The 17,808-nt window shown below is 37.0% G+C and overlaps 1 protein-coding gene across 7 annotated transcripts in view; it reads left to right on the top strand.

The window, feature by feature from the left end:
* The window catches only part of PGAP1 (GPI inositol-deacylase), a 1,928,961-nt gene that overhangs the window by 1,898,218 nt on the left and 12,935 nt on the right, over positions 1 to 17,808 (top strand). The gene's annotated exons all lie outside the window — the stretch shown is intronic.

Below are 17,808 nucleotides of genomic sequence, written 5' to 3'. Positions count from 1 at the left end.
CAAATTTGAATTTTTTTTGAAATACGTTTTAAATCGTTTGTAGTTTTTCATAAGAAAAAAAATTTTGTTTGGTCCACAGGTTTCGGAGATATCGCTAACGCATCTCAAAAAAATCAAGAACGCAGCAATTTGGAAGCACTAAAAGTACTTTTCCTATAACTACAAACGATGAAATTGATTGTAGTGAAATTCATTTTTTTGTAGTTTTTATAGTTACTCCGAAAATATAATACATTTTGCGGAAACCAAGCAATTTAAGAAAATTTTGGGTTTTTCTTTTTGAAATTCGTTTTAAATCGTTTGTAGTTTTTCATACGAAAAAATTTTTTTTTTTTGCTCCACAGCGCCGCTTTCAGTTGCCGATACTACATAATCCATAAGCGCCTTTGTACCATTAGCAAAATTTGAAAATTCGAAGACACCCGGTTGGGTATTCCAAACAATGATTTTTGCACAACAAATTGATTCTTTGAATATTTCTCTCGATTTAAATTACAAGCATATTAAAGTTGTTGAATGTACAAGTAAATATTGTTGATTACAATTCATATGTTCAAAAATAAAACAAACTTCATTTCAGCAAACCCCTTCTAACAAAAATTATTCTTACGCTCAAGCAAATGTACGTACATACACATGTATGTTCATATGTAAGCTAAGAAATGTATGAACATGGTAATGTATCTGCTATGACGATCGTAGCGTATAAACAAACTTAGGTATATATGCAAACTAGAGGTTTACGCCGATCACTTTATCGGCGGCGGCGCCGTACGCTCTATTATATACCAGCGGCGGCGCGTGAGCGGCGCGCCGACGTACGCCGGTGTTCTAACTTTTCTTGATTTTTCTATTTAAAAAAAATACTTAGGAAAGGTTTTGTTTGTATGTATTTAAGGAAATTAACGTTTTGGCCATTTCCGAAAGATCTTAGGTTTTTGCCCCAAAATCTCGCAGATCGTTCAAAAATTTTCAGGAGTAGCTCTTTGCGGAAGAATTGTCCCTCGTTCACTTACTCCAGAGAGGCTTCGAACCTAACCCCGGTCTTTGGAATTGGTACTGCTGCGTCTGCTGAAGAGAAATGGAGATACATAAAATGGTCGCACTTTTGTCTGTATATCTGGTGCAAAGCGTAGTTTCACCTGGCTTTAACTCATAATAATCGTCGCAAACACAATTTCTTTAAATCATTTGTGGCTCCTTGGCGGTCACGCAAAAAGGCGACTTACGGTTGCTATTAACGGTCTATTAATACTCAGGACCCTCGTACCACATGGCGCCTCCAGTTTTTTTCGGCTGTTTTTAAGAGCTACAATTCCCGATGTGCCAACAGTAGCAATCCCGACCACCAGTCGCTAGCACGCCTCCTGCCCTCACACTATATGCCAGCACAGAAGCTACAGGACTGCGACTTCGAACTCATACCTTCGTCGACGTCACTTTCCTAGAAGCTCTAGGTGTAGCTCCGAAGACTTTATAACGGATGTTTTTGTCCCGCTATGCTGCCTAGCTACAACAGAGAAACACCTTGAAACGTTAGGGAGTGACTATTCGGCCATGGATGCCGCCCTTGAAATCATAAGCATTCTAAGTGGATGTCATTGTGTAACTCATGGGTGAAAATCGTATAATCCTCGGCGCATCTATATAATTAAAATTTTACAAGGTCCCTGGATAAAATTTTTAAAATGTAGATACAAGTTTGCAGACGTTTGTGTTCACGACATTAATTTCGATAGTCTTCGTTAAATCAAAACGATATTTAGGAATGAAAGTCGACCGGTTTTAAGTTGAAAGATGTTAACTGCTGTTTTCCGGCCGTAAGATATAAAAGCTCATTATGGATGACTAGTTCGACTGTCCACTATGTTAGGGTAGTAGCACACACGGTCATTAGTTCGACTGTCCTGGGAAAACTTTTGTTTCACCCCTTTGAGTGTTCTTGCCAAGAACAAAGCCTCACCTGGTAAATATATGTATGTGCCTACGTATTCACATTTGTAAAAGGAGCCGTAACGTGTAGTAGATATTTAAACTTGGTTGGTAGGCCATAATCGATGTGATTCACTCCAAGGGACTAGTTTTGGATAGGGATTTTGCCTCGCTGATTTAGCGTATTCTTTCAGCCAATCGCAATATAAAATTCTTTAAAAAATCGGCACCTTTTTTGGGTTTTTGAACACATGTTCGCCTTACGTCATTTTATTTGAATTCATTATTAATTTTTTGAAAAAAAATATGCAAACTGAGCATATAAATTTATTATATAACTTTTCTAATGCTTACTTAGGCTCTTTTGACCATTAGCGTTTGGTGCAAATAAAAACAAACTTATTTCACCATTCCAACCCGACGTTTCGCTAGTCTTTCTAGCTTTTTCAAGGGCGATCTGTGTAATTTAATAACAAAAGGCAATAGATTAATATAAAATACAGAAAAACCATAAGTGCGTAACATTTCAATATTAGTAATCACAGTATTACATACAAACAAATATCACAAAACAAGAGGCAAAAAAACACTTTGATTAATATAACACGATTTATATAGAAACCTCACATTATTGAACTATTTAAACAAATTTGTTAGAACTAAAATTATTTCCATAGTGGTATCATTGTCATATTAAAACGAATTAATGTTAGAGACAGAGGGTGTAGACAGCAGCAACGTCATCTGTATCTTCCTTTTTGTTTATTGTTTTGTATCTTCTTTGCAATATTCGCAGGCTTTCTAATGTGTACCTGGCTTTTCCTTGTTTATTTTTGTCTATGATTCTTGTGTTTTGTAGATCAGCCGCCCAGTTTGTGTTGTGTGTTGACATAATGCTGTGCTTTGTTTTTTCTTTCGTATATCTGCTTCATGTTCTGCGAGCCGAACTCCTGGTGGCCGTTTTGTTGTTCCTATATATATTTTCTTGCATTCTTCATTTCCATTGCCTTCACATGTTGTTTCATATATAACGTTGTTTTGTTGGAGCTTTTCAATAGGGCTTTTTGTTTTTGTGAATATCGTCGATAATGTATGATTGGATTTGTAGGCAAATGCAATTTTGTGTTTGTTGTTGGTTAGCGTTTTGCTGAAGTTCTCCGTAAGTTTAGGTATGTATGTATGTTACGCTAAAGTATTGTATATAAAAAACAATTCAGCGGAAAAATTTATTACAGCTGTAAACTATTGAATGTATGTATATAATAAATCACCGGAATTATTACCCAACTTGTGTTCTGTATAGATATTGGTTTCCAAACTGGATTCCCATGTGTGGATTCTGAGTTTACAGATCAGCCATCCTGCCTTACTTGACTCAGGAGCACGCCGGCTCGTTGTTGTTGTTGTTGTAGCAATGCTCGCCCCACCTAATAGCCGCGACCGATCACAAATTGTCATCAATATCCTCTAACGGGAGTCCAAGGAAACTTGCCGTTTCAACAGGGGTGGACCATAAGGAAAGGGGTGTTAGAGGCGTTGGTTCCACATTACAATTGAAGAGATGGTTGGTGTCATGTGGGGACACATTGCAAGCGGGGCATACATTTTGTATGTCGGGGTTGATTCTGGATAGGTAAGAGTTTAACCTGTTACAGTATCCAGATCGAAGTTGAGCTAGAGTGACTCGCGTTTCCCTGGGAAGTGTGCGTTCCTCTTCCGCAAGTTTTGGATAATTTTCGTTAAGCACTGGATTCACCGGGCAATTCCCGGCATAAAGGTCCGACGCCTGTTTATGGAGTTCACCAAGGACCTGCTTGTGTTTTTTCACTTCATACGGCTGGGTTCTCAGGTGCCGTATTTCCTCAAAATGCTTACGGAAATGACTCCTTAAGCCCCTAGGCGGTGCTGGTTCATCAATCAGATGTCTGTTGGGATGCCCAGGTTTCTGGGTATTCAACAGGAACTGTTTGGTCAGCATCTCATTTCTTTCCCTGATGGGGAGTATTCTCGCCTCATTATGCAGATGGTGTTCTGGGGACATAAGAAGACAGCCCGTGGCGATTCTGAGAGCAGTATTTTGGCAGGCCTGTAGTTTCTTCCAGTGGGTGATTTTTAGGCTTGGCGACCATATGGGTGACGCGTAGCACGTAATCGGCTGGCTAATTGCTTTGTATGTAGTCATGAGCGTTTCTTTATCTTTTCCCCAAGTACTGCCAGCGAGGGATTTGAGGATTTTGTTACGGCTCTGACTTCTCGGAACAATTGCGGCTGCGTGCTCACCAAAATGTACATCCTGATCAAACGTCACACCCAAGATTTTGGGGTGTCGGACAGTCGGTAGCGTAGTGCCATCGACGTGGATGTTCAAAATGGTCGACATTTGGGGCGTCCATGTTGTAAATAAGGTCGCGGAAGATTTAGTCGGTGATAATGCCAGGTTTCGCGAGGCGAAAAAACTGGAGAGATCAGGGAGGTAGCCGTTTATTTTATTGCATAGCGCATCGATCTTTGGGCCTGGGCCTGTGGCCATTATTGTGCAGTCATCGGCGTAGGAAACGATTGTGACTCCTTCCGGTGGTGAAGGTAGCTTAGATATGTAGAAATTAAACAAAAGTGGGGATAGGACACCACCCTGTGGCACCCCCTGTTTAATTCTCCTTGGTTTTGATGTTTCGTTTCTAAATTGCACCGATGCCTGCCGGCCACCCAGATAATTTGCGGTCCACCTTTTAAGACATGTGGGAAGGGTAGACCCTTCCAGGTCCTGCAGTAACGAGCCATGGTTGACCGTATCAAAAGCTTTTGATAGGTCTAGCGCTACGAGTACTGTTCTATGGTGGGGGTATTGATTTAAACCGCAATTTATCTGGGTGCTAATGGCATTCAGAGCGGTGGTAGTGCTATGGAGTTTTCTGAAGCCATGCTGATGAGGGGCTAGCTGCAAATTTGCTTGGAAATAAGGGAGCAAAATGGATTCAAGCGTCTTTGCCACTGGCGATAGGAGAGATATCGGACGATACGACTCACCTATGTTAGCTGGTTTCCCAGGCTTTAGTAGCGGGACCACCTTGGCCATTTTCCATTTCTCAAGTGTGACAAAGGTGGAAAGAGACAGATTGAAGACATGCGCTAAATATTTGAACCCCTCTTTCCCTAGGTTTTTAAGCATCGGCATGGCTATGCCGTCTGGGCCCACTGCTTTGGATGGTTTAGCACGACCAATCGCGTCCTCAACCTCTTTAGCGGTGATGGTGATTGGTGACGCGCTGAATTTGTGTTTATGTGCGCGTCTATTGGCTCTCCGTCTATCTTTGTCGATCGTAGGATGCAATATATATTGTCTGCAGAAAGCGCTCGCGCATTTTTTCGCGTCCGACAGCACTTTGTCGCCAAAGGCGATGGAAACTTTGTCTTTGTGCTTAGTCGGATTCGATAGGGACTTTACGGTGGACCAAAGTTTACCCACACCGGTAGAGAGGTTACAACCTCTTAGGTGCTCCTCCCATTTCGCCCGCTTGTGTTCATCTACAAGCAATCTGATGCGTTGGTTTATATCCCTTATTTAGGGGTCGCCTGGGTCAAGCTGTCTTATAAGGTCACGTTCTCTCGCTAAGTTTGCGGCCTCCGCCGGGAAGTGGGCCAGATTTCGGGAATTCTCCCGGCGGGAATGAAATGTGCCGAGGCGGATTTAATGACCTTACGGAAGGCACGCTCCCCTTGGCGGGAATCAGTCGGGATAGGGAGGGCAGCTAGGCGGCTGTCTGTAAAGGATTTATATTCTTCCCACTTTCCTTTTTTGAAGTTTATGAAAGTGCGTTTTTCAGTGACGATGAAGTCGGCGTTACGTTCAAGCGAAATAAGTATGGGCAGGTGGTCGGATGCCAATGTTACCATCGGCTGCCAGTTGACGCAGTTTACGAGTTCTGCGCTCACGATTGAGATATCTGGCGAGCTGTGACAGCTTCCTACCATACGTGTGGGGGCGTCTCCGTTTATTGTGCAGAACGTCGTTTCTTCTATTTGATCCGCCAACATCTCACCCCTACTGTCCGCCCGCAAGTTTGAATGCCATAGATCATGATGGGCATTGAAATCGCCTAAGATAATGCGATTGTTGCCAGTGAGTAAGGCCCTAATATTAGGGCGGTATCCACTGGGGCAACAGGTGGCAGGAGGGATGTAGATGTTGATGACTTCTAGGTTTGCATCGCCTGACCGGACAGATAGGCCTTGACGTTCTAAGACATTGTCCCTGCGGTCGATGCCAGGATCAAATATACAATATTGCAAAGAGTGGTGTATGATAAACGCGAGACCGCCTCCATTTCCGCTCTCGCGGTCTTTCATGTGGACGTTATACCCAGAGCAGGTCTGCAATGCAGATCTTGCTGTGAGTTTAGTCTCTTGAATCGAAGCAATGCGGATGTTGTGCCGCTTCATGAAATCGACTATCTCCGTAATCTTCCCAGTTAGTCCATTACAGTTTAACTGCAGAATTCTGAAGTGCATAAGGGGAGAAGGCTTAGACGTAGACTACGGGACGCCCTTGGGCGTGAACAGCAAGGAGCCACAAAAGATTTATAAAAGTTACGTGGACGTCGGGTTTTGGGATCAAGCCCAGAACAACCTGTCCTATGCAACCATCCCTTGGACGAGACACACTGAACAGAGTATGACCGTCCTAAAAAGATTCTTTTCCGGCAGATGCAGCAAAACCATTTCTCAGGACCCGGATTGGATTCGATGCCTTCCCGGAGTAAGAGAATATGGAGCAGTCCTGCTGCAAGGAGCTGCTGGCAGGATGACAATTTGTGGGAGGGACGAAACAAATTAGATGGGGTCACACTGAAATGACAGTCCATGGTCGGGAAAAATCCCGAGTCGCTCCGGTACATAGAACCGACTGCCTTGGGAAGCGCCGGCTCGTAGTATGTATGAGTGGCTGCGGAAGGGCGTATTAACGTAACTGCTTCATGTGGAAAGCCCAGCCGATCCCAAGTAGGGTTATTAATAAAGCACTCAATAAAAACACTTATTTGTTTTATACAATTAAGATTTAAGATTTAATTAATTTTATAAGTACTTGGGGAAAATATATGACTGCCCCATCTCGTGTCTTGAAAAATTCTCTATCTGCACATTTTTTGTACAGGGTTGTATTATTGATCATCAGCTGATGCTTGACGCATGGTTGTGTTTTGAATATTTGATGTGGTGAAATTGATTGGCTTAAGGTGCCATTACATCACCCTTCTTTTGGAAAAGAAGAAGTCGTCAGGGTGATCAATTCTGCCGGCTCCTTCTTGCCCAAAATTAAGATGTAAATTTATTAAGCAATAATTTAGTACAATTTAAAATTTCGGAATGAAGTCAGAGGAAAAAAATTTGTATTTTTGATAAACGAATTTAACCTTTAAAAGTAGATATTCCTCCCCTTTTCATTTTAAATTCGTTCATTAGTGTATGATATTTTAAATGGTTAAAATCTAATATTCATCAGCTAATGATCCAATTGACAGACAGTTTTATGAAATTATCTTATATCTAAAATAGTTGCGATTAAAGACAATTAAGTTTATTTATAACTTATTTGATATTTAATATGAAAAATAGTTTAGTAAATGATATTTAAGTTTATTTATACAACGGTATCGAAAAAGCTTTTTTTTCATTGCATTGTAATATGCAAATATAGTATAGTTATGCCAATTGGCATATTTGAAAATAATTTTATAAGTGTAAGTTTTTAGCTTTGTAAATTTATATAATTCATTTTAAATGACGTATGTTTATGGCTTAACTCTTAGCTACTAAGTCGTATGTTTACATATTATATTATTTGTAAATTTGATACATTTCAAGTTGTTTTTTTTTTTGTTTTTGTTTTTTTTTTTTTTTTTGGCATAGAAATGCCCCGCAAAGTAGTTATTATTTAAATATTACAATTTTGAATTTGTAAATTTTGTATTTGTAAATAACGCATAACTTGCCTAGAGTTGTTTATTGTACTTTTTGTACACGGTTTTTGTGAACAGTCTTAAATTTTTTCTTTTCTTTATCAAAAACTTTTACATTCGTCCCATATATTTCCTTAACTATGTACGTCCCCTGATATATGCTTGCATGTTTATCGCGCGGTTCTTTTTGTATTAGAACCTTATCATATACGCTGAATTTTGTGATGATGATATTTATTTCGAACTTTGTGTTTGTTTAACAGTTCTTGCGCCAATACATGTGATTTTTGCATGCGGTATTTCGCCTCTTTCGCGTAATTCTCGACGTCATAAATTGGATCAACTTTTCCTTTTTGAAGTTCATTCGGTAAAATGGGTTTTCTACCGAATACTAATTCGAACGGTGTAAATTTATTATCAAAAACTGTATTCGAAGTGGTATTGTGAAAAACCGTGAAATACTTCAATTAAGTATCCCAGTCCGACAACGTGTCATTAAGATATGCGCGCAAGCATTCGTTAAACACTCGATGGTTTCGTTCGATTGAACCTAACGTTTCATGATGATACGCTGTGGAAAAATCGTGTTTGACGTTTAAAAGTTTTGTCAGCTCTGAAAAAACTTCATTTTTATATTCCGTGCCTAGATCAGATTTGATAGAATTCATTGGGCCATATGTTAAAATAAATGACTCGAATACCGCAGAAGCTATGGTTTTCACACTTTTATCCGGAACCGCTACTGTTACTAAGTATTTCGTTAAATCGCAAATTATGGTAACTGCGAACCTGTTACCATACTTTGATTCTGGCAACGGTCCTATTGTGTCAATGACTACTATTTCAAATGGTTTGCAAGGTGTTGGTGTTAACACTAGCTTTTCTTTGGTTTTTGTTTTAACTTTGTTTAAAAGACAATCATTACAACTTTTGATATATTTCGATATATCACGAGTCATATACTTCCAATAAAATTTGGTTCGTAATTTTGCGTACAGTTTTTTCATTCCGCAATGTCCACCAGAAAGGGGATCATTATGGTAAATTCTCATAAGTTTTAGTTTTGTGTCTTCGTCTGTTATTGTCTCTACTGGATCTGTTAGTATAATTTCTAATGATTTTAAAATTTTATTTCCAATATTTTTTAAATTTGTAGTAGTGTAATGTTCGAACAAAATATCGTTTTTAGGCCATTCAATTTGCTTAATTTTGTGTTTGCCGGGGTCTGATTCAAGCCTCGAAAGTAATTTCTCTAAAGTCCTTATTTCGTTAACAAGCTCAAAGCTAAGTAACTCGAGTTTCTTATGTTTAATATGCGCAAAAATTCTTAAATTTGTTGTTTAATTATTTTTATTGTACGTAATTTCAGATCTTATTCTTGGAATCTTTTTTGAAAAATTAAATGAAAATTTGTCGTAGACATGTAAAGTAATTTGTTTTTCGTCGTTATTGTCTGTTTTCCTATGTAAATTTTTGTCGTTTGCCTGTTTTGTCATTAACCTTGTCTGTACTGCCAAAATTTGTTTGTTAGCTTCTTTAATCTCATCGATTGTTATACGCGATAGTGCATCAGCACAAACGTTTGATTTACCTTTTATATCTACAATAGTAAAGTTATATTCAGATAGTTCCAGTCTTATTCTCAAAAATTTTGAAGATGGGTCTTTCATTTTGAATAAGTATACCAGAGGTCTATGATCTGACTTTACAATAAAATGGGTGCCATAAACGTATGGTCGAAATTGCTTGATTGCAAAGTAAATAGCTAAAAGCTCTAATTCTATAATGTGTTTTTTCTGTTCTGCTTTATTAAAAGCTTTAGAAGCGAAACAAATTGGTAAATCACTACCTTGCTGTTCTTGACTTAAAATAGCGCCACATCCAGTTGTGGAAGCGTCAACTGTAATAATGAATTGTTTAGTAAAATCTGGATATTGAAGCAATTTTGGTGAAAGTAGTGCTGCTTTCGAAGATAAAAATGCTCTTTCGCACTCTACATCTCATACGAATTCAACTCTTTTTCTGCTTAATCGGCTTAGAGGCGCTGCCAGGGACGCAAAATTAGGTATAAGCCGTCTGTGATAGTTTGCAAACGCGAAGAATCGTCATACCGCGTCTTTATCAGTCGGTTTTGTATACTTTTTAACTGCGTTTATTTTGGAGTCGCCTGGCAACAAACCTTTGGCTGAACATTTGTGACCTAAAAATGTAACTTCTGGTCGTAAAAAGTTGCATTTATTTGCGATAAATTTGAGATTGAAAGACCTACAGGTATCGAAAACTTTTGAAAGATTTTTAATGTGGTGTGCTTCACTACAACCTATGACGATAATATCGTCGACGTACAAAAATGCGACATCGTATGGTATACCGGAAAAAGCTATTGTCATCATTCGTGAGAATGAATTTGATGCTATGTTTAAACCGAATGGAAGCACTTTTCATCTAAATGCGCCACGGTCAGTGCTGAAAGACGTAATGTCACGAGAGTCAGGATGCAAGGGGATTTGATGAAATCCTGAAAAAAAATTTAATGTGGAAAAATATTTTGCTCTACCGAGATTGTCTAAAATATCGTCAACTCTAGCTAGTGGGAATTTATCAGCGATGAGGTTTTTGTTTACTGCGCGAAAATCTAGGCACATACGATAAGCTTTTTGACCATTAGTATCTTTCTTTGGGACTACAATCAAAGGACTATTGTAATTGGAATAACTGGGTTCAATCAAATCGTTGTTTAACAATTTATTTACTTGGCGATTTATTTCTTCGCGTTGAGAATATGGCAATCTATAGTTTTTAACATATACCGGCTCGTTGTCTGTCAGTCTTAATTTTTGCCCGTAAAAGTTGTTTAAAGTCATTTTGTCCGTGTCAAGAGCGAAAATGTTGGCATAATCTATGCAAACGTCAAGTAATTTTCTTGGAGAATGTTGAGGTATTTGATTTTTTAAAATCGAAATTAGTTGTTTCGTACGTTTGTCTTCTGTTTCTGTCATGTTAATTGTATAAACATTGTAGTTTGAAAGTTTTTCTGTCCGAATACTGTTTCTTTTTACATACTTTATATCATCAGTGGTATTTATGACTTTTATTATTGGGTTACTGGAATTAACAATGCACCTAGCTGTGAAAACACCTTTTTCAATTTCCTGGGAGTCCACGAAAAGTGGCTCGGGTGAATCTCCTAAATCAAAAAGTCTGAATATTTCGCATCTTGGAGGAATGATACAACTGTCGCCTTCTGTTCCGTGTAGGATTGGTATCGCACCTTTTTCATTACCCACCCAAAAGGAAATACTATTTCTTTCATAATTAATAATGCACTTGTTAATTTTCAGAAAATCTTTACCTACCTGTATCTACTACATGTAAAGTATGTTTAATAGAAAAGTTTGAAAAATTTAAATTTGCGGTAATTTTACCTAAAGTGGAAACTGAATTTGAAGTAACACCGGTAATGTTAATAATGTCGTTCGTATTTAATGAAATATTACTGTTTAGGCATGATATTTTTATTAACGAAATGTCTGCTTGTGTGTCTGCCAGGAAAGAACAAAATTTTTGTGACTCGTTAAGTTGTAATTCAATGAAATCAGAGTAATTTAAATTTAAACAATAGATGCCTATTGGTGAGGGATGTTCACTTACTGGCTTAGTTCGTCCTCCCCCAGTGTTCGCTCCTGAGGGGCACTGGCGTTTAAAGCGTGAACGTTTGCGTTTCGACCTCTACCGTTTGACGATCTTGAATTGTTGCTTCTATTGTTACTATTATTTGTATTTGAATTGGAATTAGTATTTGGACGCGTATTATTATTGTTGTTATTCTGGTATCTATTTCCATTATAATTCCTATATCTTTGATTGTTGTTGCCGTTGTAGTTGCTGTTGTATGTAAATGCATTATTATTATTTCTATAACCAGTATAGCCGCGGTTTGGGTAAAAGCCTCGATAACTACCACGTGAGTTTCTGAATGTATTGTTACCACGTGATCGAAAAGCTAAAACTGGACCCTCTGTTACTTCGTTATTTTGTTCTACAATTAATTTTGCTACTACTTCTTGCGGATCTGTAAATGCCGTCGAGGCTAAAATGGTTTTTACTAAATTTGATTTTGCATTTAAACGACACACGTTAACAGTTTGTTCGACTGCCATTTCGTGAGCTTTCGCTTGAGTGATCCCTTCAATAATAAGAGACCGCTCAAGTGAGTCAGCTAAATCTTCAAATTTTTTGGCAAAATCTGTATAATTGTTTCCATTAACGTGCAACGCTGCAATTCTCCCTGCTACAACTTTCGAGTTGTCTGGTTTGATCCTATTACGGAGAGCTGTTTTAATTTCATTCACTGAAGTTACTTGTGTTGGTATTGCTTCACGGGCTTTACCCTCTAATTTTGATTTTAAGAACGCTATAAAAGTATCAGTTAAATCTGCAGTAGCGAATTGTTCAATAAAAGAATCAAGTGCTAGAGGATCACCACTGTAGTTTTCTCTAATAGAATTAGCACATGTGTTAATAAAAATTCTCTTTTCCTCTGGTGTTGCCATGATTTGATCGTTAAGATCTGGAGCTGAATTAGCAGAAGGTGATGCCACTTTTGCACTATTTGGATCGTTAAGATCTGATTTTAAAGTAAAAGAAGTTGAAGTTAATTTTGCACTATTTGAATCTTTATAAAAGAAATGTATTTGAATTCAAAATGTCACAAAAGTATATAGGTATGAATTGGTAAAAATTTCACAAATTTGGTAATCACGGACGCACCGCTCTATATGAAAATCTCAATTTGGTTTTTCACGGAACCACCGCATGTATATAAAAAAATGTAAATTGGTTTTTAACAAACCACAGTTTATAAAAATTTAATTGGTTTTTCACAAACCACCGTTATGTAAAAATCCACATTTTACCATATGTACGTGGAAATAGGTCAAAATGCCCGAAAATTTGAAAAGAGAAATATAAAGGACTATTTGAAAAATTGGGTTAAGAACACGTCAAGAGTTTAAGGAAATACCGTTTACAAAAATCACACTTTGGGTTCACTTTAATTCACTTGTAACATACATAGCCTGTAAAGTTCACATGCAGAAGAAAATATACGTGTGTAAAAGTAATTGTACACATGCAAGCAACACAAGTGTAGTATGTTGGAATAGATGTGGCTAACTATATTGTAGGCTTAAACACATGTAAACTAATGAAATCATAAAAATTGAGAAATGTGATTATAAAAAAATTGAGGTTATGTTGGGTGCTCCCGCGCCGCAGTCAGAAAAAAATTGAGGTTATTTTTAGGTGCTCCCTCGCCGCAGTCAAAAAAATTTGAGGTTATTTTGCGTGCATAAGTATAAAATGGCGTTTTTTTGTGCCCACACATGGATGCCCAAATTCAAAAAAATTAGGTCATTTTACTAGCGGCTGGCCCGCACGTCACGGTCGCCATGTAAACTATTGAATGTATATATATAATAAATCACCGGAATTATTACCCAACTTGTGTTCTGTAAGATATTGGTTTCCAAACTGGATTCCCACCTGTGGATTCTGGGTTTACAGATCAGCCATCCTGCCTTACTTGACTCAGGAGCACGCCGGCTCGTAGTATGTATGAGTGGCTGCGGAAGGGGCGTATTAACGTAACTCACTGGTAGCTGCTTCATGTGGAAAGCCCAGCCGATCCCAAGTAGGGTTATTAATAAAGCACTCAATAAAAACACTTATTTGTTTTATACAATTAAGATATTAATATTTAATTAATTTTATAAGTACTTGGGGAAAAGATATGACTGCCCCGTCTCGTGTCTTGAAAAATTCTCTATTTGCACATTTTTTGTACAGGGTTGTATTATTGATCATCAGCTAATGCTTGACGCATGGTTGTGTTTTGAATATTTGATGTGGTGAAATTGATTGGCTTAAGGTGCCATTACACAGCAGCTTACAACAAAAGTAAAGCCTTTTTAAACTTACACAAACACAGTATAATGATAACGGACGCAGACAAGGGGAATAAAACAGTGGTTATGTTCAAGAGCGAGTATATAAATAAAATGAACACTCTATTAGACGACAAAAACACATACAAAAAAGTCAGGGCTGACCCAACTCACACGCTACAAAATAAAAACCATAAAATATTAGATGATCTTTACAAATAGAAACACATTAACCTTAAAGAAAAACACAAATTATCGGGTTTAGCAGGGTCTGCGCCCAGGCTTTATGGATTGCCCAAAATCCATAAACCCAACACACCCTTACGTCCTATTGTATCGTCCGTAAATGTTCCCTGTTACCATTTAGCAAAATATATAGGAGATAAAATTAAAAATGTAACGTCCGAAGAGTATAATGTCAAGAATGTGTTTAAATTAAAGGAAAGACTCCAAAATATTCATGTAGATGATGAAGAAGTGCTAGTATCATTTGATGTCGTGTCCCTGTTCACTAATATCTCCACCAATCTCGCCATCCGAATAATAATCCAAAAATGGGACCAAATAAAATCCACAACAAATATACCAAAGATCAAATTCCATGACATATTAAAATTCTGCTTGTTAAACAACAATTATTTTAAATTTATGCACAAACGTTTGGCATGCCAATGGGTAACCCTCTCTCCCCGACAATAGCTGATATAATTATGGACGACCTCCTTGACAACACACTTAATGCACTTAAGGAAAAACTTGACATTAATATAAAATTTCTAGTCAAATATGTTGACGATATCTTCGCGGTAGTTAAAAGAAATGACGTGGAACAGATCTTAGAAGCCCTAAACAATTATCATAACAAAATTCAGTTTACATGTGAAATGGAAAAAGACTGCAGCATTCCCTTCCTCGACGTCAAAATACACAAATGTAATGGAAATCTCGTTTTTGATTGGTATGTAAAACCCCTATCTTCTGGAGGTCTGATAAACTTTTTCTCTTCACAACCCCTAAAATATAAAATAAACACGGCGAAAATTTTTATAAGCAAAATTATAACAATAAGCGACGAACAATTTTGGGATAAAAACTTAAGAAAACTTACCGAAATTCTTAAAAATAATAATTATCCGGGAACTCTAATAAAAAGTCTAGTTGATTACAAAATAATGGAAATAAAAAACGAACAAAATAAAACAACAATACAAAGAGAAAAAGAAAATAAACAATACTTTAGCGTAACATACATACCTAAACTTACGGAGAACTTCAGCAAAACGCTAACCAACAACAAACACAAAATTGCATTTGCCTACAGATCCAATCATACATTATCGACAATATTCACAAAAACAAAAAACCCTATTGAAAAGCTCCAACAAAACAACGTTATATATGAAATAACATGTAAAGGCAATGAAAATGAAGAATGCAAGAAAATATATATAGGAACAACAAAACGGCCACTAGTAGTTCGGCTCGCAAAACATGAAGCAGATATACGAAAGAAAAAACAAAGCACAGCATTATGTCAACACACAACATAAACTGGGCACGCAGCTGATCTACAAAACACAAGAATCATAGACAAAAATAAACACGGAAAAGCCAGGTACACATTAGAAAGCTTGCGAATATTGCAAAGAAGAGACAAAACAATAAACAAAAAGGAAGATACAGATGACGTTGCTGCTGTCTACACCCTCTGTCTCTAACATTAATTCGTTTTAATATGACAATGATACCACTATGGAAATAATTTTAGTTCTAACAAATTTTTTTAAATAGTCCAATTATGTGAGTTTTCTATATAAATCGTGTTATATTATTCAAAGTGCTTTTTTGCCTCTTGTTTTGTGATATTTGTTTGTATGTAATACTGTGATTACTAATATTGAAATGTTACGCACTTATGCCTTTTCAGTTTTTTATATTAATGTATTGTTTTTTGTTATTAAAATACACAGATCGCCCTTGAAAAAGCTAGAGAGACTAACGAAACGTAGGGTTGAAATGGTGAAATAACTTTGTTTTTATTTGCACCAAACGCTATTGGTCAAAAGCATAAGTAAATGTTATAAATAAATTGACCGGAAAATCACAAAATATAACTTTTCTTTTGGTGTTTTGTTTTAATAAGTTGGTGAATTGGGTGATACAAAGGCGGTGTTAAGCTGGCATTGAAAGCGCCTGTTTTTTTAAATACCTTTTGAGTAGCTAGAAAGAGTTAAATTTCGCAATTAATTTCTTATAACTGACAGAGATGCGCATACATTGATACCATTTTCGACCGACAAATTTTCGACATGAACAATAAATGGCCTAAACAGTCATAAACGAGTAGAAAATATAGTAACGCGCCGGACGCCGCCGCCGCCGATATTTTTGACAATCGGTGGTGGCGTGCGAAAAACGACACAAATCGGCGGCGGCGGCGGCGTTTATCGGCGGCGTATATCTCTAATGCAAACACATACATATATTCTTAAACTAAATATCAACCAACACCCCCACTTCACACCCGCCTCATAATACCAATTTATCCAAGCATAAGCTAACATATGTATGTATGTTTGTACATTCAATGTTCAAAAACAAAACAAACTTCTATTCAACCAACTACTTCCAACAAAAATTATTCTTACGCACAAGCATATGTTCACACATACATATGTATGTTCAAATGTAAATCACAAAATACTGAAAACTAGCTTCCTCTTTTTCATTCATAATGCTTCTTCTTAAGTTGTCCAAATTGCTGATGCAATTTGGCAACATGGCATTTGATAAAATCGTTAAAAGAAAAATGTTTGTGATTTTATAAATTACAACTTCGATGCATATTGAGGGCTTTCATTATAACGCGCATAACTACTTCCATAACCCGGCACTTTTCCTATGAAATAATACCAAACTATTTATATGACTTAATCGAAGTAGTAATATGGTAGTAAAAAATACAAATAAAGATGCACAGATATTGCCCAATAAATATCCAGTAACATATTAGCAATATAATCTAAAAATGTTCATGCATTGTTCATATACATTTTTGCAAATAATTTTCCAATATGTTCGCGCAATCGAGCAACCAAGTTTTCAGCAGCTGTGTTGCAGTTATTACTTAAATTCGAGTTTTACCAGTTTCTGGCCCGTATTCGCACCGTGAAGTCGTATATGCTGACTTGTTTATCAGATGTCAGTACAAAGTAAGAATCTTACACTATTTTCATAGATAAAAGGTAATAAATGGGAGGCGCGAAATGAATTAAAGTAATTTTGCTAAGAAAAATGTCGCAAAAGAGCAATAAATTCGTCTATTTTAGTATTAATAATAAATTCCCCTTTTAACTGTGAGTTGATTAAAGCTACAAACGGCAGCACTTTTAACCACCGACGACACATAATTTGGCTCGTGCCTATTGTATTTCGTTTGCTAATTGCTACAAGCATTCATATGTATATATATGTATATGTCTGGATACGCGGAGTTACATAAATACTTTGGTCGCTTTAAAACGTAGCAAGCGGCAAGTTTTTTTTTTATTCAGCCCAATTCTAAACGAAAATTCCGTGCGAGTTTTTTCCCTCCTCCCATTCCTGGTATTCTAAATAAAAATTCCTTGTAAGTTTTTTCACTTCTCCCTTTCCTCCTATTCTGAACAATGTTCGAAAAAGAGGAACCCGGTTATGGGAGAAAAGTCGGTATTATTAATGTGAGGGAGAGGGAGATTTCTTTGCCATTTCATAGGAGTTTTTTCACTAATTAAATTAAAGGGAATGCATCAAAATAGTTAAAGGAAATTCGTTCTTTTAAGAAAGAACACTTATTTGTACAAATTTGTGCTAAAATATGTATTTAAATTCTACCACAATATTCCACTCTTAATAACACAACAACAACCACAATATTCTTTATTTTAAATCGAAAAGTATATCATAAGCAACGGAAGAGCTCTTTGTATATTTGA

Source organism: Eurosta solidaginis, chromosome 4, assembly GCF_040869045.1.
Source record: "Eurosta solidaginis isolate ZX-2024a chromosome 4, ASM4086904v1, whole genome shotgun sequence".
Classification (NCBI taxonomy): Eukaryota; Metazoa; Arthropoda; class Insecta; order Diptera; family Tephritidae; genus Eurosta; species Eurosta solidaginis.
This window is presented reverse-complemented; position numbering and strand designations above follow the sequence as displayed.